Consider the following 27,464-nt stretch of genomic DNA (forward strand, 5'->3'; position numbering starts at 1 on the left):
ATCCTGTTTTGGGATATGCTCTGGTGTGTATTATCCAATATTTTTTTACCATAACTGAGAACTTTATTCTGCTCTTGTCAAAGAAGGCTTTTTGTGCTTCAGTGGTATTTCTACTGATTTAAATATTGGAGTTTATTAATGTTGATACTTAATAATATTAAGAATATTGTACAAAGATAAAAGGCAAGAAAACCTTGCAAACCATAGACATGTTTGCTTGAGTCTATTAAAGTAAGTCTAGGAGCTAATTATGGTGCCTTTAAAATGTTAGGAGAATTCCCAAGAATGTTCTCTGAATTAATCGGTTGGAAGGTTTAAAAGTCACTGGAGGAAATAGTCTCCTCTGTGTAATTAAATAGTAAAATTTGGGAGACAAGATGATGTTCAGTCCGAACATGTTAATGACTCAGAAGAGGATTGTGAGTCTCCACAGACAGCAAGAACATTGGAGTTAACAAGATTAACATCCCTCAAAATTTAACTGAACGAACACAATACATTGTTTTGACAAAATCTAATAGAAGAGAGTTACTGGATCTACAACTGAAAAGTCAGTGAAGTATACTTTTATACCAAATGTGTGTGTGGTGGGGGTAATTTAAAGGCTCTAGTCTGCAGGGAAAAGATTATTCATTTTTTTAGAGGTGAGGCTTACTGCTTAATCTTTTTCATTTTTAAATTTTGAAATCTCTCTCATCTCACATGGTTGATACAAATGTACCATCATCTTAATCTTTCAAGTGAAGTGGAGACACTAAAGATATTATTTAGAGCAGCAAAATAAGTGTCTAAAGAGGAACATAGAATTAAATTTTATCTTTGTTGAAGTGAGTGGTTTATAGAACTTTGCAGGTATCTCTGTGTCTCTTGTTGACAGCGTGAATTTTAGTACAGACATCATCAAAGTAGCTGCTTTTTTTCTCATGACCATGGAGAGAGGGGATACTTTGTTGCAGATTGTACATAACTTACTGATTACAACAAAACTTACCAAAGAAATTAGAGACATCTCATTTTCTTCAGTCATGAAGAGATTTAATACCAGGCTTTCTAAAGTAGAATCAGCAAGCTATTCACTATGCTCAAATTGGGAACAGTCCTTGAATATTTCTAAAGCTTTGTCTCTAAAACCAGGAAGATGAGAAATTGAAAATGACTCTGTGGCCAAATGATGACATGCAACAAATGAGCTTGTTTCCACTCTGCTGAAGGGTCTGCTTATGCACTCTTTTAATTGAAATCTTTGCATAAGAAGAGGTATCTAGTTCTGGAAGCAGGGATCATAATGTTCAATGATGTTTTAAGTGAATTTTATTTTCCTTAAGTAAAATCAGATTGAAGTACTTAAATGTTCAGTTGTTGCATTTTGCCAGCTAATGTGCCAAAAGTATTTAAATGTTGATCTAGAAGAGGAAGTCTTATGTCTAAGTAAATAATCCCTTGAAGAGTTTCTGCTAGAAAAAGGAATACAGAACAGTATAGAATAGATTTGAAGGTTTAGCAGGTGCTTGTGTACAAATTAGAAATGTTGTTGATTCTGAAGGGGATTGAAGCAATTGAAAAACTGAAGATGTTATGAAAGAAATACTGCAAGAATAAAAAAGTAAAAGAGGGCCTGTCTTCAGATGGTAGGAAACTTTTGTTGGATATGTCCAGAGACATGAATCATGGAATTATTTAGTCTAGAAGGAACCTCTGAAGAACATCTGATCCAACAACTTTTTGTAAAGGCACCAGTCTAGTTCATGTTGCTTGGGACTTTGTCCAGCTGAGTTTGAGATATTCCTAAAGATGGAGAGGTATGCATGGACAGTCTGTTCCCATGTTTGTCATTGTGGTGAATTTCTTTTTCATAACATCGTCTTGTAAGATTTTTTGTTGCAACTGGTACCTGTTTCTTCTTCCTTGTTGTACACCTTCAAAAATTCTAGTTCTCTCTTGTAGCATTCTGTCAGGTTGTTAGAGACAATAGCAAGAGTGCTCTTGCCCTTTATTGTCCTTCTCAAGGCTGACAACTCTCAGCTTTTCTGTATGCATTTTATATTTCAGCCCTCTAACCACCTTTATTTTCTGCTGTACTTGTTCCAAAATACCTGTATTTTTCTTGAAGTGGGGAACCCCATACTGATAAAGCATTCCAGATACTTCTCCCTGAGAGTAGGAAAGTATCTCCCTGAGAAGGGGGGTAGAGGGAAATAATTTCTTTGAACTGCTGCTGACAACAGTATTGGTAGTTTACTGGATGAAATGTTTTCATGGTGCTGCTTGGTGATGGTTATAATGGTAAATCTATGTAAGGGCTATGAGTGATATAGATATAGAATATTTTCTTTGCAAAAGTTGAACCATTTTGTAAAAGCAACATGTTTTATAAAAATAAAACCTTGAGCTAGACACTCAGAATTATCAAAGCATCAATTGCTGATGGTATTCTTGTAGCAACTTACTGAACATGAAATATGATTTATTCATTGACTCAGAATTTTGTTCTACTCTCAGAAGAGATTTGTAATCTCAAAGAAATCTAAGATTATAGACATGGAAGAAGTAGTCAAGGGCATATTGGAAAACCAACTCTATTGTCATAAAACCATACAGATTTACTGCTGCACAGGGAATATGGAAAGAAAATTTTATTTCAGAATCTGTAAGTACAGGTCAGTTTGTGGATGGAATATTTTCAGTGTGAATACTTAGGAAAAGATTTGAGTGTGACTGAAAAGTGTACATACATTTAAAATACTTCCAAGAAAATATGAGAATTTATTGTGAGAATCCCTAAAACCCAACAAAACAAATGAAACATTATGGACGCCTGAAATCATTGGCTTTGTGTCAGCAGGTAAAAGAATAAAAGGGAATGAAATCACTGCCTTTAAGGATGGGCAGAGCAAAGTTTGCTGCTGTATCAGGAGCAGCCCACACCCCTGTCAACCTTTTGTGTCTCACAGCAGTGCCTCATTGCTGTGGAACTTACAACCCAAACCCCTCCCTCAGTGGCAGGGAAGAAAAGGGTAGGACCCTTTGGCCAACAGCAGGACCCCCAACCAAGAAGAGGCCTTGGCCCAGAGACCAGGCCTGGACCATAACCATCAGCATGACCCTGTTATATTTGGGGCCCCCTCCCCAAACCTTGGTGTAGTTTTCTTCAAAACAGCAGGTCTGTGAGAGGACACTTGTCTTGAGGGCTGGGATGTCACCCAAGGAGACTTCTTGGGATTCAGTGCCCTCACAAGACCCCCAGGTGAGTGACTGTTTTTCTACTGGATCTCCATGAGTGATCTTTCAGCCCTTTGGGTGGAGTGACCCAATCTGCTGGTACCCCTGAGCGAGAGGACTCTGTGCGTGTGTGTGTGTGTGTGTGTGTGTGTGAGAGAGAGAGAGAGAGAGAGAAAGAGAGAGAGAGAGAATGTGTGTACTGTGGGTCATCATTCTTGTCTGACTGGTACAGTGAACCCATAGCCTGTTAAATGTCGTCAGAGTGGTTACCCCTGTTGTGTGTTTGTTTTGGCCATTAGTTTTGGTTGTGAATTAGTCTGAGTTTGTTGCCTGAGTGAAGTTGTTTTTGTGTACCTCTGACAGCTTCATGACTTCTCACTGTCTGGGGGAAAAGTACTTGACGAGTTCGGAAAATAAAGTGATAAATGTGAATGGTTGACATGAATCATCTTTGGTTATCTTATACATTTTCTTTTTAAAGACAGAAAGGACTCGTATGAAGGGTGGATAGAAGAGACTTGAAAGAAAGAAATAATGAAAAATACCAAGTGTTTAGGATTTATCGAGGTTATCCTCATGGTCACAGACCAGTGAAGAGTATCTGTGTAAAGCCTTTCCGACAACAATGATATCAGAGGAATCTCTTACTATAATTTTTGAAAACATTGAACTGAATATATGACTTAAAGTTAGCCGATATATGAAATACTGAATAGCAGAGCTGGAGCAAACTTTATATGTGTTTTTATATTATCTGAAGCATAAAGATAAGATGAACAAACACAAATGCTCATTGTTGAATAACAACTGCTTTGTAATAAATGCATTGGAAGGCTGATGGAAGAACAATCACTGGTCTATGATGCTAACATTGTGCTAACTTTGGTGGAATTATTAGATATACAGGAAACAGAGTGACACCACATAAATGATAGTATGAACTGTGACATCATGAAAATCCTATGGGGGTAGAAGAAGCCTACTGTGCAAAACCTTGTGCATGGAAATACCTTCTAATAATAGAGTATTATACTCTATTATTAGCTCTTGAACCACATGATGTATATGATAAGAAAATATTAAGATTAGAGAGGCTAAAAAACTTTGTGATAATAAAGTGGGAGACTTAACTACATCAAAGATTTGAGTAAACTTTGTATTGTAATTGAGAAAAATTGCCATCAGCTAAAGCTTTAGTGTAAAAAGCCACATGTGATCTGGTAGGAAAGTTCAAGACAGTATTGCAAGAAAAAAGGATTAAAAGTTTGGAAGTATGAAGCTGATAGAAAAACTCATTAAATGTACAAAGATAAATGTAAACAGGATGCTCCTCACATACTCATTCAAATCTATGAATTTCTTACTAAGGATCCTTCAGCTAATATTGAAATATGCATTTAATTTTTTGTAAAAGAAGTTAGCTAAGGAATTGGTGGGACCACTTGGAGACACCTTCCAAAGTTCAGCAGGTTCAAAGAACATTAGAAAAACTCAGGGGAAAAAGGTTCAAAAGAAATAGGAAAGGATGTATTATAGGAAGGAGCTTTGTCTTTTGGGAAGTGAGGAGGATGGACTATAAGAAGTAGTAAGGCTGTCATAGTGTCTTTTCACGTGACATCTCTTATTGCAGCTCTTTTCTCTTAATCATGGATATGAGTGCCTGGTTGCTTGGAGTATCTTCAAGTTACTATGTTTAAGACTTAGAATACTGAAATAAGATAAATTTTAATATACAAGTGCTTGGTCTTGTTGCTTTATAAAAGGGAGAAAAGTAATGAAACATGTTTAATAAATGTTCTTGGTTGGTGGAGACAATTTGAAGAGTACTGGTGTGGAGAAGATTATAGCAATAAATTGCCAAAATCTGTGAATGAGTGTAATTAATGTAGTGAGACTCTAGTAGTTAGGCATAATGTTAGATATGTCTTCAGGGTAACTCGAGAGAGAGAACCAGCTACATGTTTTCTTACAGTAGCCCTTGGGTGCTTGAAGAGGTTTGCCAAGATGATTCCAAGACTTAGAGGTTGTAAAGAGTGTACAAGGAAGCAACCTCTAACCAAAAAGAAATATTTGGAAGCATTTCAACTCAAAATAATAATTTGTCTCATCTATGCAAAGTATAAGGAAGGTAATTGTTTTATGAAATGCGTACTTTTTTAATTAATATGCTGCATTTATGACTATCCTATTAATAAGTTCCATTGACTTGATGCAATGACTCTTGTGTTTAAAGTGTTAAAGTCCAAATGAGGATTAGAAATTGGATATCAAACATACCAGAAATCACCTGTAACTTCTTAATTATTTTTATGAATATGCAGATAACTGCAGTTAATGGGAGGGAGATGGCATGAAAAAATTAGAAATGTACTCTTCTTTATTTTCTAGATATCAAAGGGAACTGATCTAGTGAACTCGAGAGAGAAAGATTGCACGATCACTCTGTATTTTTTTTTATCAACTAGGACAGATTTTCATCCTAATCTTATTGGACATGGCAGTGTCTGATCCCATCACACCAGAGCTCCTGCCAGACTTGATTATTTAGAAGTAAAGCACTTCTGTGGGAGTATTATATCTGTTGGCACTTGTCTTGAAAAGGTCAATATAGTTTTCTCTAATTTTTTTTCCCTCCCTTGTATGCTCTTAAGAAAAATCATCAAGGCCTAAACTGCTATAGTGCCAACTAAATCTCAAATATTTTAAACCACAAAAGAGAGTAAATCCTAGCAAGAAGATCGAATTAACAATATAAATCACTTTAGTTCTGTATTTGATCTGACACATTCTGCCCAGCATAAGCAAGATAACTTGCAGTCATCAAGCTGAAGGATTAGGTGGAGTCCAATATCCTCATACTTTCCCCCTCTGGAGGAGGATCTATCAGTAGAAGCTCCAAACTGTACTTAGTGTAGAATCTTATTATTACAAACCTATCAGATTGCCAACAATATATTTTAGTAACTTCTGCTGTAATACAGCGCTGAGTTACCTTTTAATGTAACTGTGTACAAGTAGAAGTAAAGCTTGTTGTGTGTTTGGTTGCCTTGCAGTATCACCCTAACTACCTCTGAAAGCAAAAGTATTAAAAAAGATTTGTGCATTTAGAATGAAAAAGGAACAAAAAAGTTTCATTCTGAAGATGGCAGGAATAAGTTATGAGCTTTTTGCAAGGAACAGCAATCAAAGCATTGAAATGTCTGATATCTTGCAATTTTTGTATGTCAACTTCACATGAAGGTAATGGAGGGTATATTTGGTGTTGCATTGGTAGTAACTATATTAGTTGTTTCTGTTTTTAGCAAACAGAATATCTGCTCTTATTCTTTTTAGCTATTCATATCAAATCATATTTATTATGTAGAGATTGATATGTAAGAATCAGTGAGGGAATGTACTTCTGTGATGTTTTGAGCTTGGCTGGCTGCCAGATGACCACCCAATTGCTCTGCTAAAATGGGAAAGCTTGTGTGTTGAATTAAAAACAGGGAGATCACATACCAATAACTGTCACAGCTAAACAGACCCAATTCAGTGAAAATTAATTAAACTTACTTAATTTATTTTTGTAGTGTTGTATCATGGATAGGAGAAACCTTCAGTTGTTCAGACTGTTGAATGTATTTAAAAAAGTGGGATGTGAATAACTCCTAAAACCTGTCATATCCAGATAACTCTGTGAATGTGTGGCAAACAAAAAATAGAAAGCTCAAAGAGGACATTAGCATACCAGTGCCTAGAATCGTCTGACAATAACATTTGTTTTGTAGTTTGAATATTTTGGAGCTAAAAATTCTGGCATCTTTTCCCCTTTTTCTCCTTCTTGAACAGTTTCTTGGGATGAATTCTCCCTTTATTTAATTATTAGTTATGACTTACTGAATGACTGTTACATCAGAGCCATAATCTAGCTATGTCAGAATCATCAGTAACATCAGATCATTCTTCAGGTAGGACTGTAACTTTTGTTACTACATAGGGTACTTTGATTATACTTGTCAGATAGTGAAAGGATATTATTCAAGAGTTTGTTAGAGCACATGTAAGCATCTACCCAAACACAGTATTAATTATACCTTAATTTTAATTTATTTTAACTTGATTTTTTTTTATGACAGAGTTGCACTGTGTGCTATTATTAGATGACTGTTTCTTACCTCATACACACAGACTATTGTTTCCTGTCAGCTCCAAAACAGGAGGCCGATGTACTTGAACAGTGTAGTTCACCTTTACCATTTTCTTTCAAACAATTGACTTTCTTTTTTTATAGCTGATTTCTAAACAAAATGCAGTATCAGTCTGCAGTGATTTCATGTTTGATTAAAATATGGCAGTATATTCGGGCTAACAAAAGAACACTCCCATTTCCCAACACTGGTAGAAAAAGCCTTTGAAGATTTCATGATTTAGAAGCAATGAATGTTCCTTTTTTGATTTCTACTAGAGAATGTTTTCATAGTGTGAATGTGTAAAATCTTAGAAAAGATAAATATATTTTCATTTATCCTGAGATCAAAAAAAGTCTGCTCAGTTTTGTAAGTCCAAAACCATAAACACCAATAGAATAGAAAAATGGGTTTGGAACTTAAAGCGCAAGTTAAAGAAAGTCATCACAGTGTTCCTGCTCAGTCTAATAATTTTGTTTATTTAATGGAAAATACTCACTTTAAGAACTTAAATATATTTGTCCCTATATAAGCAAGCATCCTGCATGCATTAAGTTGCTAATGTTTGTATCACACAGTAGGTATAAAACTCTATACACCTGCTGCAAACCTATTTTCATGGGGTTTTACCTCCTTTTTAGTTTTGCTATGCACTAAGTGTTTTTGATGAATTTCTAATCTAGTGTTGCAAGCATTTATATCTGACTAAAGGTAACACTACAGTGGAGTGTAATAAAATCTTCATTACAACATTGCTTTTATTGTAGCCTTTTTTCGTTGTGAGCTGCGAGAAATAATTTACTTGCAAGAAATGTTTCACAAACCTTATTTGGCAAACCTTCAAAGTTACTGTTGATGAAAATTTTTAGCATTTTAATTTCCATAAGCACTAGTTTTCATCCTTTAAAAAATCTCCCATTTAGTTTTTCAGTGAATAGCTTGTTTCAGAGAAAATTCATTTCAAGGACAATTCATTTGTGAAAAAACAAAATATCAAGGAGATTATGTGTTAATGGAGCAGTGATGTCCAATTAGGCAGCTGTTAAACAGTACTTGGGTAGACAGTGGTATGCCATTCAGACTCAAGCAGTATATTTGCCAGAGCCTTTGGTTCTCTTTGCATTTGATCTGGTTCAGCTGGAACAATATTTTGATTTATTCATATGCAGAAAGTGGTTGCACATTTTCATGCCTTACCCATTAAGATTACATACTCTTCTTTAACTGCTAATTCATGTAAATATGACCTGGCCATATCTAATACATAATTTATTTTCATAATTAAAGTGTGGTCTTATTTAGAAACAGTAAGTTGATTACTTCAGGTGTACATTTGTGAAACTGATTTCCATTGTGGAGTGCTGTTCTCCTCTCTGTGATCTTAACATGATACATTTCTCATACAGTTTCTTCATTCTAAATAGATTTTTCTAGTCTCTAAATATCTTGCTTTGATAGTTTCCTAACAGATATTTTAACAGGGCTCTTGCAATATGTTTTACGAAACAAACATCACTATGAAGGACGTGTGTATTGTAAATGTCCTGTAGATGGAGACCCTCCTGTTAACAGCAATCAGGTTCTGAAGGTTATAGAATCATAGAATCGATTGGGTTGGAAAAGACCTCCGAGATCATTGAGTCCAACCCTTGGTCCAACTTCAGTCCATTTACTAGATCATGGCACTCAGTGCCACGTCCAATCTGTGTTTAAAAATCTCCAGGGATGGTGAATCCACCACCTCTCTGGGCAGCCCATTCCAATGCCTGATTACTCTCTCTGTAAAGAATTTTTTTCTGATATCCAGCTTAAATTTCCCCTGGCAGAGCTTGAGCCCGTGCCCCCTTGTCCTATTGCTGAGTGCCTGGGAGAAGAGACCAACCCCCACCTGACTAGAACTTCCCTTCAGGTAGTTCTAGACAGTGATGAGGTCACCTCTGAGCCTCCTCTTCTCCAGGCTAAACAACCCCAGCTCCCTCAGCCTCTCCCCATAGGACTTGTGCTCCAGTCCCTTCCCCAGCCTTATTGCTCTTCTCTGAACTCGCTCCAGCCCCTCAATATCCTTTCTGAACTGAGGGGCCCAGAACTGAACACAATCCTCAAGGTGTGGCCTCACCAATGCAGAGTCCAGGGGAAGGATCACTTCCCTGGTCCTGCTGGCCACACTGTTTTTGATACAGGACAGGATTGAGAGAATTGATCTGAAATTGCAGGATTTTTGGGGGAGGTTAAATCAGAACTTTAACAAAGTATTCTTTTTTACATAGGATATAATCTAGTTCAGCATTCTGAAAACTTACCTAATAGGACAGGTAATGTGTTTGCAGTAATGGTGTTGTCTGGCACAATAGTTAAATATTTACAGTGAAACTAATTGTGTTTTCAGATACATTCTTCTTCTGGATCAGTTTGTTGCTTTCAGTGTCATTTAAATTTGAGAGAATGAAGGCACTGGACAGCATATCCTGTAGCTTAACAACTTTGTATTTCTAGTTTATGGCTTTGCTGCCCAACTCTTCCTATTTTTACAAGGTGTAGTGGGACTCTACTTTTCCTTTTAACTCACAAGATAGTTCTACAACCTCACTCACCTCTATCATCACCTGAGTAATGAAACTTAGAAATTTTGCCTGCTCTATTACTCAGCTTAACAGTTGTAAAGACTAATGTATCCTGCTGTGCAGTCTGACTTGTCCTTTGATATAGAAATGCCTTTTTCTGAAATTGTAAATGCATATATATAGATGGCAAGGGTAACAAGCTAGAAAGAGTTGGCTTAGGGTGACTGCTTATCTTTGCAGTTCCTTGAGAGTGTGGAGTGATTCCTTGTGGCACTTAAAATTTGGCTACAATGTAATTGATATATGTGAAGCAGAATTTTGGGTTTTGTTGTTGACATTTCAGTGTAAGATCTTGAGAAGTATTGGGTCATCTGTTTGAAGGAGTGGGAAGATGGAAAAAGCAAGTCAGTGCTCAGCAAGATTGTTTGAATCAAAGCTGCTACCACAGCTGACAAAATGGAAGGTAGATGTAGCTGGAATGAATGAAGAGAAATTGGGATCCAAGGCACAGTTACACTTCGGAGGAAAAATCTTGGTAGGTATATAATGCTGGTATGAAAAGAAAGAAACATGGAGGATGTAGCTAAAACCAAACCAGGCTAGATCATCTTAACTGCAAAAACCCAAAAGAGAAAGTTTATTTTCAATACTAATCTTATAGGTTGAACTGAATTGCTCTTTTATTGCTCTATAGAAGAGAAACAGTAGTGCTAAATGAAGGACTGGACTTGGTCAAACTTGAAAAAGGGGTTGAGAGAATCCATTTGCTGCTAGCAGTTCACTCTCAGAATGCACCTGTAAGTCTTCCTTACTCTGCACAATAATGGAAGAGGTAGTGAGCAAGTAGGAAGAATTGGTGAGGTAAGCTGAGCTGTGCAGATGCATTCTTTACAATAAATAGAAAGATTCTCAACCACTTGAACAAAAATAGGTTTTTGAGAACAGGATACTCATATGCACGGGAAGTAGACAGTTCTGATCTTTAGGTTGCTGTTGCTGATAACCTGGGAGTATGGACCAAAATTTAAAGTACTGAGCATATTTGTGACCAAATAAAAGCCTTTCTGAAACTATGGTGGCAAAAATAAATAAGTATGAAAAGAGTAAGAAAAATTAAGAACAAAGCATTTCTTGTGTCAAGGACCTAATGTGCCTCTGATTTGTCAAGAAAATGATGTGATTTATTTTGCTAGAACTCATGCCTACATTTAGGGTCATGGGGAAATTACATTATGCTTAAGTTCCTTAAAAGTAATGACAAAAAGTTACTCAATTTGTACCACTCCTTGTGTTTGTTCTGGACTGTCTGTGTAGCTCTTGGTACTTATAAGAATCCAATCTCTGAAGCTAAGGCTTATTCTTTGATCACCAGTTGGATTTTTCTGTTTACTCAGGGGAATATTTGAATTCAATCTTTATGGGACATAAAAGTCATATAGATTTAATGAAATTATATTTCTGCTGCGAGAACCACATTTACAGATAATGATATTCAGGTCAAATAGAATGAATACTTTGCTACTGTTTACTAGTAGAACTACTAAATAGTTTTATCCATATGAAATTAGGCTAGCTCCTCAAAAGTCAGCAAGGTCTAGTGACTAGATAGTCAACTATTATGCATCTGTGATTGTAGCAAGAAGAGAGGGATAAAATCCTATTCTACAGCGTTTAGAGGTGTTAATTAATCAATATAGAAAAGACTCAGAGTGATGCAAAGCAGACTTATTTTTTGCTTTTTGTCTTTCTTAAAAATTTATGGCTAATACAAAGATGTGTGACCAGATAGTAAGGAAATACTATTGTTATACTTGTATGATAAATTTTATTTTTCTTCATAAAAGATGTGTGAAATAACAAAACCTGCATACTAGACTAGTTATACGGAATCTCTGTCATAGAACCTACATCATCTTCAGTCTCAAAACTATAACAGACTTTGAAGAAGAGGAACTCAAGCAGTTTTAATTATACAAATTTTGTTTGCATGAATTGCTGAAGGAATGAAATGTTTTCTGGACAGAGGTTTAAATGAATGCTAATTAGATAATCTTTTAATATTTAGCCTAAAACTATATTCACAGTATTTGTCTGATCTGCCAGCTTTGGTAGATATGTTAGACTATCAAAAATCCATTTTTAATTCAGAAATACCTACCCTTTTTAACACAGGGTAATTTGCAGTGAAGTCACACTCAGTTTATCGTGTGATGTGGTATTAATGTGTTCTCTAGCCAGTAAAGACAAGAATTCCCTTGCAATTCCATCATTGCCGTTGTTTAGTTTCTGTCAAATAGTGTATGATATACAACAACATTTCAGTGAGAATGAATACTGCAGTTCTCTCCCACTTGCTTTTTAATAAAATATTATGAAATGCTGAATATTCTCACAGCTTGCTTGCAATGGATGCTTTCCCAGTTTGAATCTCTTTGTCCATTTGCAATTGGCTGATCACTTCATTCCTTAATGTACCACAAGAGTGTCTCATAGTACAGTAAATGATCTGTATTACTGAATAGGTATTATAGATTTGGTGAAAGAGGAGAGAAAACTCTAAGAAACACAAATGTTGGAAGTAATGTGAGCTATACATCCATAATAATACTGAAGAAATGTGATTGTATATTTGGAAGATGCAGGGATATGCTTTCAGCTAGAAGATTTTTGCACTTTTTTTCAAAAGTGAAGTCAGTGTTATTTTCTGCAAGGTTTACTTTCACTGAAATTAGCAAGTGGCATCTTGTAAACCAGAACCAAGTTGCCTTCTTGATTCCTGTTTGTGTCAGTTTTAGGTATTTCTCTTTTATATTAGGGAGAGCTTTTAACAAGATATTTTAATTTAAAGAAAATGATAGCATTTTCTTTGCTATTTATACAGAATAGTATAGTATAGTACAGTATGGCCAGGCTTCATGAATGAAGATTTGGGAAGGGCTCTCCCCACATGGGTGAACCCTTCAAGCCTCTGCAGTGGATTTTTAGGTGAGGCTCAGCGTGCACAGAACTGCTGAGGTCCATCTGCCACGGCTGAGCGAGCTTGCACAGGAGAGTGAAGTCCTCGGGACTAGAACCTACAGCCCCCGATATTCCCAGGAGGTCTCCCACCCAAGTCCTAACCGGGACTGACCCTGCTGAGCCTTCCGAGATCTGACGGGATTGGGTGTCAGGGTGGCATTTAACTGCCTATATAGAACAGTACAGTGAATATTAAATCTTTGAGTATATGTAAATATTGCTAAGTACTTAGGCTGTGATAATGGAAAAGGTTCTTTTGTGGGTTATAAATCACGTACCTAAATTTCTTTCAATCTTTGTATTTTTATTTATAGTAGTGAGTAAAAGCTTTTAATGTGCAAATTGTGAAAAACTGTTGTAAGATTGGAACACTGATATGTTCTTGGAAAATTGTGCTGCAGATTACCATATAGTCTTCATTATACTTTCCAGTTCTGAGGAAGAGTTATAGTGATTTACACATGTTTGGTATACATTCTGTTTACTGCCTTACAGAAATTGGAACTTTTTTGTCTTGTGCTAAATAACGTACTAAACAAATGGATTCTATTTCTGAATTGAAATAAATTCTGATATCCTAGTTTCATAGTTGAGAACTACATATCTCTTTACATTTTATTTTAATTCACATCTTGTGCCACTGGGTACAAGTAAATAGCATGTGCCTTTTTGTATAGTTTATGGGGCTCTAACTGTTAAGCACAATCACGAAAAAGATACTCTAAAATATGAGGAAACTTATGCAAAGGGAAGGTACAGTATAAAGGCAAACATGAAAAAACAATAAAGTTTCTTGCAAGTGTTTGTGCCAGGTGGTTTTGTGTTGCTGAATAGAAGTAAAGATAAGCATTATCTGGGAAATACATGAATACAGTAACTAGTATAGATTATAAAATTTTTTTAATGTGGATTTCTGGGAAGTGATAAGAGGAAGCAAGGACTATTTGCACAAAATCAGGCTGTGGATATATGACAACACTGCTAGGTTAAACATCCTTTGAGAATGAAATACATATTTTTGTTTCAATAGTTTGGTTCCGGCACTGCAGTGTAGCATACTTGGAATAAGCAAGCAAATTTTACTGGTTTTAGTATATCAATGGTATTTCATACTGATTTTATTGGGAGGAAAAAAGATAGAAACCGCTTGCATTTTTCTAAAGGTTGGATAGGTGCATTGCTATCAGAAGCAGCACTGATAACAGTATATGTTACTTTTCCCTTATTTTATTCTTTTAAAATCTAGAAAGAACAGATGACATTTACTGTAACTAATCATATAAACCTAAAAGCCTTCCTCTGTTTTCAGTTAGATATACATTCATTAAGTATATTGATATGAATTAATCATAGTAGTTCTAATGGCTTGTTTTCCTTATAGAAAAATATTTGTTTATGGCTTTTATTAAGTCTTTACTATAAGGAGCTACAGTTCTTATTTACTGAGCATTATATGTGAGAGTCCTTGTATCCCTAAGGAAAGAAAACAATCTGGTACCTGAATAATCTGGTGTCTAGAGGTATGTGATGCAATATCCTTGTACTGTAGACACCTTCATGAGTATGTTATGAATAGAGCAATTTTACCTGTTACAGTTTCTGATAAATAAACTTGTGGCTACAGTTACTACATGATACTTTTTGTCTTAATTGGCTTTGTTAGCATTCTCTTTAAAGGCTTTCTTCAACAGAAACAGAACTTTAAATGACAGTGAATAAGGTCATAAAATTAAATAAATCATCATTGACTTCATTGACTCATTTTGTATGTTTTTCTCAGTAATTTTTGTTAGATTTTTTTCTGTATTACACTTGTCCAAAATCAATAGTTACGATGGACAATCTTCTGAACAGCCCTGAATAATTGGCTTATTCCGGTGTATATTAAAGCATATAATCTAAATGAAGGTATGCTTCATTTAGCTTTACTTACAGTCTCATTATGGTTTGAGAGTTTAGTGTTTAGTATGATGAGCACACAGATTCTTAATGGTATGACTCACAAGCTTAGATGGAATACTCTGTAATAGTGTAATCTTTTGCTTGACACACAAGGCATTGAAGCTTCTAAGACCTCATTCACTATTCCTATTACGTTATTTCAACCACTGTTAATGTACTGGGCAACCTTTAAATGTGTCTAGTGTGATCTTATAATTTGATGTAAACTGTAGAGTGTTAAGTAGAAACTTCCTAAGATAGAATATGTTGGTACATCCAGTTGTATCCAGCTTGAGTGTATGAGGTTGTTATGCCCTGATCTTGAAGCCACAGGCTTGGCTAAGCATTTTGCTTTTATTTAAGACTCCCAGAGTTTTCGCCCATGCAAGCTCTTGCAAAGTCTTTGGTTTTTAGGGAACCTTAAATCCATGTCCAGAGAAAACAGTGCCACGCTTTCTCTAAGTGAATTTCTTTTAATTTAGTGAGAAAACAGGTGTTTTGGTAAAAGGGTTACAGGAGTAGCATACAGCCAAGGAAAAGATTACACAAAAGCATTTCATTTAATAACAGGCTACTAGGAACAAAGGGCTTCCCTGCCTCCCTCCAAACAGCAGTCTGAGCACTGCCTCTGTACCTCTCAAGGGTTTTACAAGCCAGCAGGCAGTGATATGGATCTTTGCACCACCAAACACCAACCCTCTACAATTTAAGTGAAATGTCATTCAACTGGTTTTAAGTTACCCACAAGAAAAAGAGTAAAAGAAGAAAAGAGAGAAGAAGAAAGGAGTGAAGAAAGGAAGAAAGAGAGAGAAATAGTTACCACCAAGAGGTTACCTGATGTTGGCAGGTTCCAGGAGATAAGGCCAGACAACACTGGAGCCCCTCTGTGTCTTGTTTATATGGTTTGGCTACTGTGGCCACTCCCCTTGATGGGACCTCTGGTTCAGTGCCCACTCTGTGCCCTCCCAGCCCAAGTGAGGGCAGATCAATCAGAAACTCCTGGAGCTGTGGTGTGGGCAGGCTGCCCAGACTGGCCTTCCTTGACTGTCAGGTTCCCTGTGTGGCTCCTGTGCCATGTGCCTTCTGATGCTGGAGGCCTTGTTAAATAAAAACTTATGTCACCTTAGATCTCGAATGGTTCAAACTAAATGAAACACTGATTAGATTAAGAATTTTCATATCAATGTACTATGATTTTGTAAAATTATATATAAGAAGTCCTTTTCTAATCAACAAAATTACTCTTGTAAAAAACCCATAATGATTACCAGTAATTAGTTTGTATTGTTATTTTCAAGTAGATATAGTAGTGGTCTGCAAAATGTCTCTGGGTCTGCACTACTTCAGATATCTCAGTAGGTTTTCAATGTGTTTCTGTCACCCTACATATTTTTTAATGTAGTATATATTATGTGAAATCAGTGTAATATCTCATGTTGCATTCTTGCATTGTGTCTTTTTGTTATGCCTCCCAATACTTTAATAACTATTTATGAATGCCATTTTGACTTTTTGCTTGTCTTCACCATAGCAACTATATTCTTGAATCTTTTTTCAGCCTGTGTTATGTCTTCTATTACTTTGACCGTTGTACATTTAAAAGGATTCCATAGTTTACTCATTTTACATTCATATTAGAAACAGATTTTAGCATCATATTGGATAACTTACTCATTTGTGCTTCTGTGTAAACCTTGCCACATCTGCTTTATTGATAAATAGGTATGTATGCTATGGTTTTAGAGATTATGAAGCAAACAATCTTTTTTCTTCCCTTCTCTTTGTGTTGCAGTTTAGAACTGGGATTCCAGACATTTTCAAATATTTGGTTAAAAATGCAATTTTTAGTATGTATTGAAAGTAATAACTATGCTACTGGCTTAAAGTACAGATTTTTTTTCCCCCAGTCTGCCACAGTAACAGTTTTTTAAAATGTATTTTCTATTATCCTTAACCTGTGGATTTAAATATACCCATAGAGATTTACAGGAATACTACCTTTATACTTTCTAATGAAGAAACGTCATCTTGTCCCAAAGTATATGTTCTTCTCGGAAAAGGTTTTTATCATGGCAGCTCTCAGAATAAAATTATAAGGTAATATTTTGCAGATTTCTCTAATGCATAAAAGAGGAATTTTTTTCTACCAACCTTCAGGTAAAATACAGGTAATATTAGAAACAGTTATGCATCTACATTTACGGTATTTTATTGTAAATGTAAACAACAATAGCGTTTTATATTTATTGACAAAAGCATAAATCATGTCTTTGAGTGCCATGTAAAGTCAGTCTATATCTATGTGCTGATTTAAAATTAGATGGACACAAAAAAAGTAATTTTAAAAGCTGAACAGCTGCATTATTGTTTTTTGATTTGTAGCTTATGTGCTTGCATCTTTTATCAGAAAGTAGATGCAAGAAGGCAACTCTGAATCTCTTTTGTGGTGAGATAGCTTTAGTAAGTGGAACTATTGTGCCAAGTCTCAGTGTATGCTACATCTCATGCAAACTGAAAACCTGGATTGATAGTAAAGCAAATTGTAGCTGTCAAGTATGTGTCCCAACCACTTAATAATGAATCCATTGTGTTGGCACTGATGATCAACAACAATAAAAATACCAATATTATAAAACTAGAGTAAGCTTATTATTTCTAATTTCAATGTCATATTTTTGCAAGGCCATAGTATAGAAAAACATTTCTTCTCAATGTTTGGTTTAGATGATACTGAGTAGAGTTAATTTTGAATATTGCAGTGGCACGAACTCAGTATTTGGGGACCTAACTTTTGAAACACTAGTGTACCTTTTTTACTTATTCAATTTACTCTTTCAAATATCTGAAGCTTTAGGAAAAGAAATACAGCTAAAAGGAACTGGAAAAACTGGAAAGTAGAATTTTCCATCTCTTCATCATCTAATAGTGTCTAATACAGTTGTGGTTATCAACTCTGTTAGTGTGAACAGTTTTATAGTACTCATGAAAAATAGCAGGCTCTACTTTTATATGAGAAAGTGCCGTATAACCTCCCTTCTTCCTCTTATGGGGTAATTTAAATACAGTCACGTTTCTCTTCAGATTGACATATGAAGCTGCAATAGTGATGCTGCCATGACACTTGTTTTTGTTTTCACATGAGCAAAAGTTTTTATTTCTTACTTATAGAAAAGTTCGTCCATCCAGAATGCACAGACACTACATACGTATCATTGTTTTGACAGTGGTTTTTTTCTGATGTAGTTTTCTTGAAGAAATTCTCTTCACAATGTCTGTCCAACTAAAACTGTGGTGGGTATGTGTCTTTGCGTCTGTGGACGCACTTGAGATTCAGTAGAGTTCTAAGAGAGACAATGATGGGTAGATTGAATTGCATCTACCTTCTACTTTTCCAAAAACTGCTTCCATAAAGCACTATTAGCATTGGTCTGTTCACAGTCCCATTTTCCAGAGTAAGTATGAGAAGTATATGAGCCTTTTGAACTTAGTCTTTTCAGAGTAAATTTTCAAAGTGCGACAAGTTTAGACAAACAATGGTTAAGTAGATAGTAAAATGTTTATGCAGGGCAAGTTTGGGAAAACAAAACCACTCCCCTCCCATCAAAAACAAGAACCCCAAACAAACTAAAAAGCCATCACAGAAATATAGCCAACAGCTAAAATGTAAATTTATCCCAATTCTTGCCTTACATTGGTTGAGTTAAACCAAAACAGTGTGCTTGCAACCCATCTATTGTGAGTATGTCAAATTCTGTGTTGTAGAGGCCCCAAAAGGCTTCATTTGCAGATGGATCAGGCATTGTTACAAGGGAAATGGGTGGGATTTAGGATGAATAAGCACTGATTGTCGTATGGAGAGAACTTTCTGATAATAGCATGGTGGTTGGTTTGTTCAAGTGCATTTATGATTTTGCCAGCTACTCTTGCTGATATCTCTGAGCATCCTATTGCTTTTGAAAGGTTGTTATTTATGCGGTAAAACTCCAGGATGCTGTTCCAGGTAACTGCTGGGGTATGAGTAGAGCACAGTATGAACACCTGTATAAATAACTGTTAGAGAGAGAGAGATTGCTTGTCAGTAATTGGGATTAATTGAGGCATATTATCTACATGTACGTATGTAACCTTTTTCATTTTGAATATACAAGGATGAAAGTAAAGATCATGCACCACATTTGTATGGAAATATTCCCAGCTTTGGGGAAGAACATGTAGAAAGGAACATGGTGACTTAGTATATACCTTGAGAAATGGCAGAAGCTCAAACACTATGTTATACTTATGCCCTTGAGCTAGAAACTGTAACTCTTCTTGTGTTGTCTTTGGGAGGTAGATGCTACAGAAGACAATTAATTGATAAACAACTGATTTTAAACTGTACCTGAAATCTTTCCTGCCTCCTGAAGGTTGCTTGCTACTGTTCTCTTGTGGCCTCTTTTTTCTTTATTTTTGTTCGTTTTTAATGATGCTTTTCCAGCATTCTGTTCCTGTAATGGAATACTTTCATTTCAACAACTTCTTCATTAACTAGAGATAAATGTAAGGAATATTATTCTCTGACTTCCAAAAAGTTGAGTTTTGGGCAGGAAAAGCAAGAGAAAATGCATTACTGAAGTGATTCTTATAGAAGAGATAGGGAGCATTATCAGCACAGTGCAGCTTATTAAGAAAGTTAGACATCTGAAAGATTTTTTTTTAATATTTTTTTATAAGTAATCTTGTTAGGTTTTGTAGGTTTTTTATATTATTATAATCATATTGTGTACTAGGTAGATATATAGTATTTTGTTTCAGAAACGCAGATACAGGTTGGATTTCTTCAGTGATACGTCCTTTTCCAATTACAACAAATCATATTTGGAATTTTGGGGAAGACTGAGAGATTAGAGGATAGCATTTTTCTCACCCCAGAGAAATAACAATATTAAGAAAACCAAGAGCTCTATTTTCCTTTAGCCTGTTACGAAATAAAACTATACAACTACATATACAGTTGTTTTCCTTTGTGGTTTGTTTTAGCATTGTGTACTTGATCTGAATTATTTTGTTATATTCCTAAATATGGCACTGATCTTCTTGCAGAGGAGTAAAGTTATCAGATAGTATTGTAAAGGTTGTTTGTGATTTGGGAGTCATATAAATCATTCTTGTTATTTTATTTATTTTATTAGTGTTTAAATTAATGAATGACAAGGTAAGCTTCAGTTTATATCATGTGACTTTGATTTATACTACATCTGTTATTGAGCTATGAGCTCACATATTTCAATATTTGTCAGGTGTTCCTGAGAAATTTCTGTCTTAGAAAATACAATGCACCTGAGTCATTAAAGCCTAAAATATGTTAGGATTTCTTTACCTGCTAATGAAATGTCTTGAAAGCTGCTGGACAGGATAGATGACTTTTAAAACTAATTGTAATTCACTGAGGCACTCTATAATGTATAAGAAAATTCACCTCTGCACTGTTCCTGTCCAGTTGTTGTCTCAAACAATTATCAGCAAATTATGTTCTGGTAGGAACCATGTCATGCTTGAAAGTGAGGTGAAAAAAATTAATGAGGGTGCATGAATGCTGGTTAAATAGATACAGTTATGTTCTCCAGATTCTTCTCTATGACTGTTGAGATTGAGGCAATGTACTGTAATGAGACCACGCAAACAAATATGCTGATTGACAGCACTTGAGTTAGCAATGAAAAATGTTGGCTAAAGCCATATTTTGTTTCCATGTAGTGCTTGAGGTGCTTGTGCACATAAAGAACTTGATTTTAACTTACATGGTGGAGAATTATTGGTTTTTTCTTTATTCAGTTATATAAATCCATTTCATTGCTTTTGTTAGAAATGGTGTATATAATTTTTAGTGATGATTCCAATGGAATCATGCATCATTTAATGGTTATAGCAAGGGAATATTTATTTTTGCTTGGAAAAAAAAAATTGGCACCTTTTCTGTAAGTTAATTTCAAAAGAGGCAGAGGACTTTGTTTTGTAGATTCATTACTCCATTGTCAATCATATGCAGAAACACTGAGCAGTTTTTCTACAAAATTATAACCAAAGATACAGAGGTAGTTTACTAAAAAAAAAGGCAGCCAAGGCATGTATCAGATTCAGCATATGAAAAGTAAATTAGACTACTCAGTTGATAACATTTCTTTTGAGAAGATGACAATTTTTCTAAGCAAAATAAAAAATGATAAACTTAACCTCTGGATCTCAGTAGGATTGCCACTGTGCCAATATTAATGTTATGTGGGATTAGCTGCAGACTTGTAAAATGGGTAAATTTAGGAGCATGTGAGGAATATTGAAAAAGGCTTCATTGGACTATGTCAGAAGAAAGAAAAGAAATCTGATAATTAATCATCTGAGAAAGCAACAGCGTGAACTAAGCTACCACTGCTCCAGTCCATTCAGATGCATTTGATATTGTGTAAAAGCGTGTCATAGAACTTGCCTTCCATTGTGGTTCGGAGAAGCAGAACCTAAAAACTACACGTGGTTGGTTATGCTTGACATTTAACAGTGTGAACACACACTTTAGATCCGCACTAGCATCTCTGATTTTTATTTCAGTTTATGTACATATATGTATTTTTTATATACGCACTTACCAACTGTTTACCAAAAATATAAATAAAGGGAAGGGAAGAAGAGCAGAACGAATCCTGGATTTCACGGAGTTGTTTCCAGTAGGGAAGTATTGTTGTTAATATGTTTACAAGGTATGGTTTGTATTGTGACTTTCAGTTCTACTGTCCCAGACTGAAGGCAGATTAAATCACAGATGCATAGAAGCTGCTGGTATAATCAGGTGAAGAGATTAAATGGATTTCAAATCTTTAATTAAAAAAAAAGCAAAGATCATGTTGTAGTGCTAAGATGTTTTCTTATTCTTTTAAAAGAGTATTAGAAAGGGAAAAGAACTCTCAACCAAGAGAAATGCGTAAAAACTAGTCATGAATAAATTTAAATTGCAGATTGGTTCCGGACAACTAGATGAGAGAGGTTCAGACACGCTTACCTTATGAATGCATCTTTAAGAGAAAACCCTCAATATTTGGAAAGTAGATTTAACAAAAATAAGAAAATTTATATGTTGTATTTCGTTATAGCACTGACCTGGACTTTGGACCGTGAGTTCCTATTTTACATCTATTAGCTAACACAGTAGTTAGTATTATTGCTGCAAAAATTTACAAGTAAGGGATAGAGTAGCATTCCTTTGTCTTCTCTCACCTGTCCCCATACATCACATAAGGTAAATGTCTATGAGCAACAGGTTTAGTAGGGATGTGTGAGGAAGAGGGTGGGCTGGAGATTGCAGGATGGAAACTCTCCAGTGTCTGTTTTGTGGCTTGCCTCCCAGCTCCCAGGGTTTGTAGCAAGGAGTAAGCACTCTTGCTCTGAAGGTTCAAACCCAAGCATTTGAGCTACAAGGCCACTGCTCCTTTCAGGTTGCCATTCAGCCTAATGCCATCATCCTGGAGATCCAGACATACTTGCACTGCCTGGTTATATACCTCTGTCTGATGTCATAGGTTGGTAGAAATGGCCCATCCTGATCTCCAGCTATACTTAAGGTGCTTTGAGGTACTTCAGGGGCTGATGTGGGAGTGCTATTTATTCTTTCTGTTATCCTTGGTCTCCTGCTGCCTGTGTAAACTTGGCAGTCCACTGCTGACTGTGACTTCCTCAATCACTTCCAGTCAGGATACACCAACTCCCTAGTAATCCCAGTTTGCTATTCTCGCCCATCTGCTTTTTCAGTTTGGAGTTCTGTGTACTGGTGTTTCTTCCCACAAGCTAATGATCAGTCCTTTGTCACATTGGTACTGACTCTGCCTTTGTGGTATGTGAGGCACTGACAGTGCTATGAGATTACAGTAGTAGCTAAGTTTTTTGTCCCTCTTAAGCTCATTCATTCCTGCCCTTGCACTTTCCCTTTCTATTGCTGCCTTATCTTGGTTTTCTTGTATAGTCACTCAATGAAATAGGTTGAAACACTGATCCAGTGTTTCCCTTCTGGAAAGATCTTGAATTGTTTTAACTAGATGTCAGAGGTTAATAAAAGAATTAAAAATAACATCAGAACACATGAGTGTTCAGTGAAGGTACTTAGAGAGGGATACTGTATAGTGCAATACATGTTCTGCAATGAAATTACTCTTACATAAAAACGACTAAAAATTATATTTCTTATAAAGTGAAGTATTTTTCATCTATAAGGATATATAGTAAAACACTGGTTTTGAAAGCTGAATGCTGGTAAGACCATACAACAATATTTCACAAAATTGAAGTAATAACTGTAGTTTAAAAAAAGGAAATGAGATCTTAATGGGATCATTTTCTGTCAGAAGTGTGTCTTCAACTTATGTGTAGGTTCAGGTGGTACTTATTAACTCTAAATCTCACAATAACGAAGATCAGATCAATTATAAAAAATGTTTCTCTTAACATTTACAGTGTACTGTTCTGAAAGAAATAACCCTTAAATTAAAAAACTTGATTAATTCATAATGTGTAACTTTTGTTTCTAATTTAATATCATTGCAAATTTCGTGAATTTGTTCTTTGCCATATTTCAGTGGCACAGAATCTAGTGCTGCTAGGGGGAGGTCTCCAGTTCTTTCTAGTTGGATACTAGTGTTCACATGGCTGTCCAGGGAAGTGGCACAACTGAAAATTAGCTTCTGGAATTCACTATACAGATAAAGGTAGTGTCAGTGAAAAGGGTGGACAGCTTTTTTCAGATGCAGTGCAGGCTTCTGCTCAACTGGGATCATAAGATGGTGCTCTTGGAGCAACAGAGCAGTTGCATCAGTTCACTGATGCTGAGGGTAAGAGGCTTGACCGATGTTTTCTGCCTGCACCTGGTTACATGGTCTACCCCAAGCTGGTGCTCATTTAATTATTCCACAGGCTGGCTGCTTTGATAGCAAACTTTTTTCAACTTGACAATTTTTTGCCATTTTTGTGTATTGAAGCTTTTGAAGTACATTGATTATTATGCTGGCTTTTTCATAAATTCTAGGAATATGCAACTAAGAAGAAAGCTGAGTGTATGAGGAAAGGCGTGGACTCCTATCTATTACCAGTAGTGCTCAGCTGTATCTTCATTTGGGGAATCATAGAATAGTTGTCGTTGGAAGGGACCTTTAAAGGCCATCTGGTCCAACCCATCTGTAATGAACAGGGACACCTTTAATGAGATCAGGTTGCTCAGAGCCCCATCCAACCTGACCTTGAATGTTTCCAGGGATGAGGCATCCACTAGTTCTCTGGGCAACCTTGTTTCACTGTTTCACTACCCATATTGTAAAAAATGCCATCTGTATATCTAGTCTAAACTGACACTCTTTTAGGTTAAAGCCCTTGTCCTGTCACAACATACCCTACTAGAAGAGTGCTGCATGTTTCTTATAAGTCCTTTTAAGTATTCAAAGGCTGCAGTAAGATCTCCCTGGAACTTTCTGTTCTACAAGCTAAACAACCCCAGATCTCTCAACTTCTAAGTTTTGAGGCCCTTCTCTGGACTGCCTCAAAGAGGTCCACGTCTGTTCCATGCTGAGGACCCCACAGCTGGATGCAGCACTCCAGGTAGGATTTCACCAGAGCAGAGGTGCAGAATCACCTCCCTTGACCTGCTGGTCACACTTTTTTTGATGCAGCCCAGGATATGGTTGTCATTCTGGGCTACAAGTGCACATTGCTGACTCGTACAATCTTTGATCCACCAGCACTCCCAAGTCTTTCTCCAAAGCTGAAAAAATTTGGATTACTTTATGTTCAAAGACTTTAAGTCTTTGAAACTTGAGGGCTAGAAACATCTGTATTAAATTGAAAGTTAAGATTATGATGAAACAATTTTGACAGTTTAGTGAATTAAGGTATACAAAGGAAAAAGATACTTCTCCTTATTCTTGCAAATAAATAATGATAAATACTAACAGTAAGAACTTGCAGAGTAAGAAAAATTAAAATTAACTTGCACGTTGGACTTCAGTATTGAAATATGCCAGAGTCCAGTTTCTAGAAGCTATTTAGTGAAGTTGAAAGAGCTTTGATATAAACCAAAATAATTAATTGTTCATTAAAGATTGAAAAAAGTTTTATACAGTAGTCTTAACTGTGAACAACGTGTTGTGGTTTAGCTAAATGTCTTCATACCATCATGTGGTTTTGGAGAAGTGTGTCAGACCCCCCCACATGCCTCATAATTTCAAAAATTTTCATAATTTAGGGAGAGGGATTTTGTTCCAGAAGAGGTCCCACCTCCTGGGACACATTTTCAATAAACCAAGACACAACAACAGAACACAGTTACGGAGATAGAGACTGCAGCATATTAAAGCTATTTAACAGATGCTACATAAAATCTATAAGCAGTCACATCTTTGAGTGTCTCTTTTTCTTTCTAGTTTCACTTAAGAGTATATGCTTGTGTTTTATTTCCAAGGACTTCAGTAGGTTTCTGATTCTTACTGCTTTGCTGATTTTAGAGCTAGGGTGTTAAAATTTTCATAGTATTGAATTTTGAGCATGGATAAAGACTTAATAAAAATGCAATTCAAAAGTATGATTTACTGCTTCTTATCTGTCTTTCAACAAAAAAAGAAGACTAACGCCCCTTTTTTCCTGCTTCCAAATGCTGAAGCTTAGAAATATTTCTGTTTGACCAAGACTGAAGCAGCCACCATGCTGGTCTTTTGGGGGACACACCACATTAAAGCAGGAAACACAAATTGCATGGTCAAGTAGAGGAGGTTTTAGGATAAGTCAATAAATTGGACAGTAACAGATTGCTAAGACCACTTGGTATTCACCCCAGACTTTTAAGGGAACTGAAGGATGAAACAGCTGAGCTGTGAACTGTGCTGTGTAAACTATGACTTGAACCTATGCCAACATCAGAGGAAAGGAAGAAAGGTGACAAATGTGATGACAGTTTTCTAAAAGGTTTCTGGTTCTCAAGGATCTACAATTATCAGTTGGTGGCTGTATTGCAGGTAATGATTAATAAATGCCAGAATTAGTTAACAAGGTAATAAATTACCAATATACTAGTAAAACAGGATTTGGGGAATTTGTGTGGTTTTCTTTACCCTCACTAGTAAAAGGTATAGTAGAGGTACAGCAAAACTGACCAAGATTATAAAAATAAATTAAGAATGTCTTTCTTTGTACAATGCATAATTATGTATTGAAATTCTGTGCTGAAGGACTTCATCAATGCTTAAAATTTATTAGGTTTAAAAAGCAATTACACAAATGCATGGAAGAACAATCTGTCAAGCATTATTAAATTAAATGATTTTGCTCAGAATTTGACAACCTCTGAAAGGCAACTATTGGACACAAAATAGTGGAACTGAACAGTTTTCATTCCACTTTACACTCAATAATATTATGGTGCTTCTGGAATCAACTATGCTTACCTTGGGTACAAGGGCACTCAGGTCAGTTATTCAGCTTTTGATGACTTCTGACAAGGAATGGATCAGCTTTGTCAGGCCCAAACAGCTAAGTGTTGATGGTGGGAATATATCTTAGAATGGGGAGATCTGGACTGCAGAATTGTGTGTCTACTGGAGTTGGATTCTGTTTGGCTGGGAACAGCAATATGTTTTGCTTTTCCCTATCCAGCAAACTCCATTGTAGCAGAAAGTTCATTTCAACCTCCCCTTTTAATTTTTCCCTCACAGGAAAAATTAGTGAAGTGTTAGATCCTTCCAAGTGTTGAATCAGCCTTGGTTAAAGCTTTTAGTTCTGCTGTGGAGCCAAGCAGGTATTTAGACTGTAACTAAGAAAAAGATTCTTGTGATTCATATATGCCATACCTCTGTGAGTATTTTGGATACTTAACAAATAGGCTTCAGATTTGATTTTTTTGAATTTGAATTTTATCAGCTCCCCTTAAAAAATGTGAGAGCTTAATGTCTTTGGTTTATGAATGAACTATCATTAGTTAGAACAGAACTTCAAGGGATGAGCAGTCCCTGATGTTGTTGATACAACCTTAGGTTGCTCTGCTTGGGAAGCAGAATATTTACCAGCCTCCTGGCTTCTCAATGTTCAGGCATTTTCCCTACTGCTATGGGCTGTGCCTGGTGTCCTCATTTTATCCGTGTTTTTATGAAAAAAAAACCCTGAAGTAGGCATTTTCAAAGATATTGTGGAATGATTTAGATCCAGTTCACAATTATTTTTTTCTATTTTAAAACGAATTGTCACAAATAACTGTGCTGGTGAACAACTCCAATATGGAATCTGCTGGTGGGGCTGGTAACACCTGTATAGTGTTGCAGTCTTGGAAACTGACATGGTGATGGATTTTGTGGTTTGTTTGTGTTTTTTTGTTTTGGTTTTTTTTGAGACTAAACTTTTGCTTTGCATTGTTGCATGTGATATTGTGGAACAGCAGTGAAGTTGTTAAAACAACTCAAGTCTTCAAAAATCTGTGTCCTGTCAGCCAAAAGATGCATATTTCTTGCCAGGCCTTTGATATCAACACTGGTGAAGTCACACCTTAAGTACTGTGTTCAGC

General features: G+C 35.9%; 1 protein-coding gene across 2 annotated transcripts in view; it reads left to right on the forward strand.

Annotated features, from left to right (window-relative positions):
- The window catches only part of DIAPH3 (diaphanous related formin 3), a 214,861-nt gene that overhangs the window by 56,182 nt on the left and 131,215 nt on the right, over positions 1-27,464 (forward strand). The gene's annotated exons all lie outside the window — the stretch shown is intronic.

This window comes from Pithys albifrons, chromosome 1, assembly GCF_047495875.1.
Source record: "Pithys albifrons albifrons isolate INPA30051 chromosome 1, PitAlb_v1, whole genome shotgun sequence".
NCBI classification, from domain to species: domain Eukaryota; kingdom Metazoa; phylum Chordata; class Aves; order Passeriformes; family Thamnophilidae; genus Pithys; species Pithys albifrons.